Source organism: Mastomys coucha, unplaced genomic scaffold, assembly GCF_008632895.1.
Source record: "Mastomys coucha isolate ucsf_1 unplaced genomic scaffold, UCSF_Mcou_1 pScaffold23, whole genome shotgun sequence".
NCBI lineage: Eukaryota > Metazoa > Chordata > Mammalia > Rodentia > Muridae > Mastomys > Mastomys coucha.
In genome coordinates this window covers 33,823,087-33,828,394 of record NW_022196906.1, presented here as the reverse complement: position 1 = coordinate 33,828,394, position 5,308 = coordinate 33,823,087, and the positions used below count along the sequence as shown (strand labels likewise).

Here is a 5,308-nt window from a genome sequence, read left to right as displayed (position 1 = left end):
ACCAGTATGAAATTAGAATACAGAAAGAAAATATTGAAAGGAGTGATAAGATGAATTGAACAGAATATGAGATATTAGCTTTTAGAAAAGTTTAGTTTCATAAATAAAAAAACAATTGAAACTAAGTACACATAGACTTTGCAGAGCAGAGTCTTATAAGAAAGACTTATCATTTTGGCAACTTATAACTAAAAACACTGGATTAATCTTCAAAGTCTTCTCTAACACAATTAAATTTACATGTCAACCAAAATAATCCCTGCCATGTGAGGACTCCCAAGACCTATCTTTGATCATCTTACTAGTCTGGTAACAGTACTGATAAAGAGAAAACATGAACAAACAACAAAATCATTCAGAGAAAGTTTGCTTCTATTCCTTATACCCCAAAGGTTGCATTGCTTGACTTAACACCGTTCTCAGGGCTAATTTCACTTCCTTGTTTCTCAATGAATAAATCAGAGGATTCAAGGAAGGGGTGACAATATTATTAAACACCTGGACAACTGAATCCAACCAGGGACTAGAAGCAGGTCTGAGATAAATAAGAATCACAGGGCCATAGAACAACAGAATGGATATAAAGTGGGCACTGCAGGTGGAGAAGCCTCTGCGCCTGCCTTCTGAGGAACGGATTTTCAGGATGGAGATCACAATATGAGTGTAAGAAGTGATAATGAGAAGTAGACTCACAAGTGCAACAATACCTACATTAGTAAAACTCACAATCTGTGCTACGGAAGTGTCTGCACATGCCAGGGACAGCACCACAGGAATGTCACAGAAGAAATTGTCTACCTCATTAGGACCACAGTAAGGCAATTTAAAAATAAGAAATGTGAGGATGCTCCCATGGACAAAGCCCCCCAGCCAAGTGCCCACTGTAAAGCAAGTGCATACCCTGTGATTCATGATGATCGTATATCTCATAGGGTAACAGATAGCCACAAAGTGGTCATAGGCCATCACTGTATACAGGAAGCACTCAGTACAACCCAGGGTGTGATAGAAGAAAATCTGCGAGGCACAACCCTGATATGAGATGGTTCGACCTTGCCGTACTAGGTAGTCCATCATCTTAGGAGAATTCACAGAAGGGAAGAATATGTCAAACACTGCTAGATTTCCCCAAGAGATACATGGGGGTCTGGAGGTTGGAAGAAGCCAGGATGGTGAGAAAGATGAGCAGGTTCCCCAGCAAAGCAAAGACATAGAAGACAAGGAACAGGGTAAACAGCATGCTCTCTAGTCCTTCACTGTTGGAAATCCCCAGCAAGATGAACTCTGTCACAGAGGTGTAGTTCCTCATGCTCATGGCACAGCCAGGCCTGGAGAGGAGAATCAAAGGCATCCATAAGTAACTAGTTCCAGTGCAAGGGATTCCTATCCAAAGCAATAGATGTGAAAATAAAATCAATGAGGGAAAGGGGACCAGGGATGAATCTGTCCTTGACATTCAGTTAAGTGGTGTGCCACATTGATCTTCATCTCTTCCCACTTTATGTGGGGAAGACTGGCAACAACTGCTTCCTGCCATCAATTTTTAAAATTAGTCCATTTTAGAGTTCCCATTTTTCTTATGGAAACTGAATTATCAGATCATGACCTCCCTTTAGATAGAGCTTGAATTATATATAAGGCGATTGGCTCAATATATGCATGTAAAACTGACAATGAAAAGGAATTGTGATTCTTCTTTTTAATTTTCCCTCCAACAATATGCTTTTCACTCTTTATCACTTAGAAAAATTGTTTTTTGTTTACACTCAGAATCTACTCACACACAAGCAGAATGTGGACTGGATCTTGAAGTAGAAGCTGTGGGCTAATAGAATAATTTCTATATTCCCATGTTCTGTCTCCTTAGTCAAGTTTCAATTCTGAACTAAAAATCTCACAAATGAATCTTGGAATCATTCATTAAAATCTTAACCAATAATTAATAATCCTATAAATTTGTTCTTTTTTGTGTATATATGTGGCTAGCAGTTGTCAATTTTGCTCTTCTGTAACTAATATTTGTTCAGGAGAATAGTCTGATAAATCCATTCACAGTGCTTAGTAGATTGCAGATCTGTGTTATTTTGGTTTGGAACAATGACACATCCTTGCCGTACTTGAAAGCACAATTAATTCTAAGAATGAAGAGGAAGAAAGATTTAGATGATCACTGTCCACAGTGCATAATCCAGGCCCTGTCTGAACTTATCTTATTCAAATTGTGGGATTGGGTGAAAGTATGTGCAAAGGCGTAGGAAATAGAAGGACTCCATTCTATTTAGACATCAACTCTGAACCTTAGCATTCAGTACAAGTTAACACACTCATTTCTATCAAACTGCTAGAAATATAAAAATATATGGAAGCCCCATGCCTTAAATACATAGAGAAATATAAAATAGGTTTCTGACTATTACCTGCCTCCACCAATTTGTACCTCTGAGCCCTGAGCAGCTTCATGGCTCAAAAACTCACACACTTTATGGAAATTGGGTATTTTCTGCCTCTTGTGGTTTTGAAAACATTGAGTGAGACTAAACTATAATGCTGTAATTTCTGTTGTTTATTTAATAGCAAAATACATAATGGAGGCAGTTTAATACATTGCTTTTTAGTAAATAACCCTGAGCTAAGAGTGACTATGCAGTAATATTCAAAATCTTGGAGGTAAGATGAAAACCTAATTTAAAACAGCTTGTAAAGAAGCTGTGGGATATTTTATTATTATTATAGTTGTTTACTTATTTATTTAACCACACAAATTTATTCATGGAGCCAGTGTTTTAGGCAATACAAAATACATTGATCTGGGAAACATTATTTTCCTCTCACTTAAACAATGTGTTTATCACAGGAACAATTAGTAGGTTCAAAGTGCTGAAATGCTCTTTTACTCATAGACTTTCTGTATATACCTAATAACCGGATCCACAATGCAGGCCAGCATAGATGTCTGGTCCTTGCCTGCCATAGGCAAAGTGCAGAGTTCACAGCTGTCTAAGACACATGTTCAAAATCCTTCTTTCTGGGATTCTGCAGTCAGAACTCAATAGCATACTTCATATATGAACATTCTAAGAAAGGATCTGATATTAGGAAAGCTGTCTTGAACTATGTCTCACCTAACCATGGAGTCACCAACATCCCACCATAAAGGATCTCAAGTTAGAACCTACATGGTCGCCTCTCAGGAAGACAGAAGGATCACTCTTCTGAGAAGAGTGTAAAATTAATCTTTGTTTCAATAAACTGTAAATTCTAAGATTTCACACTAACTTTTGTTAATATCACTTATATTTATGTATCAATGATAAATGTCATGTCACCAAATAAACATATACTCATTAAAAAATTGATAGGAAGAGGAAAATTGGAATATGGATAGTGGGATACAGGATAATTTCTTGTATTTATGATAAGTATAAAATAGTAGCCTATTTCCACGATGGTATTCATTTCCCCTCAAGCCATCCTGACAATCTCTCTCTCTCTCTCTCTCTCTCTCTCTCTCTCTCTCTCTCTCTCTTTCTCTCTCTCTCTCTCTCTCTCTCTTTCTCTCTCTCTCTCTCTCTCTCACACACACACACACACACACAGAGGCATACTCATGAGCATGCACACAGTCCATATATCTCCCATTCATTGTTTTCTCATGGTTACTTTAAAAATAGATCATTGAATACAGATATTTGTAATGTGCACCAGCTTTAGCACTATGTGGTTTAAGTAGGAAGATGGTGTAACTTCAAAAGCTATAGGCCAACCTCAGTAACACAGACTTCTCACGGATAAAAACGGTTTCTCTTTATGCTATGATTCTATGATTCTCCCTATCTTGTTTTACAAAATGATCTGATCAGCACACAAGAAGAAAAATAGAAGAGAGAAACACATGTCTAAGAGTAAACAGAAGCAAACAGAGCTTTACACACATAGCAGCAGCCAGGAAACACGTCTAATGTGGGTACATATGTGTTTTAAAATTTTTTAGAATGTGTTTCTGAAAACAAGAATCTATTGTACATAAAGTGTCAGCATAGAGACAAGATGTTCACCTTCTCTTCTTGAAACTATGATGTAGATTTGATGCTCAGTTCTGCTGTTAATCTGATGTTGAAGTAATGAAGTTATAATGTCTCTAAACCAGAGAGTGTTCCCGGAACCAGTTTCTTTTGGGACAATATCCCCAGTGGCCTAATATGTAGGCCCAAGATGAATGAATAATCACAGGGAATAATTAAAGGCTGTTGTTGCTTTCCTTATATCCTTTATCCTTCTGTAGCCCCTCCCTTATTACGTTACTCATTGTGGAAGTAGTATGACAATTTATAACTTGTTTGTAAGTGAATAAGACTCAAGAAAAGTTTGTATTTTCTCTTCCTTATAAATTTTGAGACTTTGTGGTCATTTTCCCAATCATACCACAAGAGTTCTGATGTGTTATTAAGTATTACTAATCATACTGCATACGTGTGTAGGCTACTTTGCTTATTGTTTATTTGCATATTTTTAATTCACATTTTAAAGTATTTTAGAATTATTCCAATGATATAACGTATTTTAGCAGTCACATTTGATCTGAACAGTACACACATGCAATCCACTCAACTAACTTCATCTTTTGGATACTTCATTTTGTTTTGTTTTGAACTTAATCATGTATTTTGCTAAAGAAAACAAATCGAAAGCAGAAAGATAGATATGTATGCACATATATGTATATAAAAATCTTTTAATTATTATGTTATTAGAGTTTGAAGACTGTATTAAAGATGAGTTGCCCTGTGGAAACTCAACAAGTTTGGACTTAATGATCTCTAGGTCAGGGAAAAAAATAAAGAAATATATTAAACACTTTCAAGAATTCAATGAAAATGAAGGCACAATATACCCAAATTTATGGACACAATGAAAGCAGTGCTAAGAGAAAAGTCCATAGCACTAAATGCCTCCATAAAGAAGTTACAAATTTCTTATACCAGCCATCTAAAATTACACCTGGAAGCTCTAGAAGAAAGAAACAAACAGAAAAGGATAAGAAGGCAGGAAATCAGGGTTGAAATAAATCAATTAGAAACAAATAAAACAATAAAAATAATCAAAAAAACCAAGAGCTGTTTTTTGAGAAAATCAAAAAGATAGACAAACCCCTAACCATACTAACTAGCAGACATAGAAACAGTATCCAAATATATAAAATCAGAAATGAAAAGGGAAACATAATAACAGCCAATGAGAGATGTCTTAGTCAGGGTTTCTATTCCTGCACAAATATCATGACCAAGAAGCAAGTTGGGGAGGAAAGGGT

General features: G+C 36.1%; 1 pseudogene; it reads right to left on the bottom strand.

Annotated features, from left to right (window-relative positions):
* Positions 1 to 372: 372 nt before the first annotated feature.
* On the bottom strand, positions 373 to 1,351 carry LOC116072879 (annotated as a pseudogene).
* Positions 1,352 to 5,308: the final 3,957 nt, after the last annotated feature.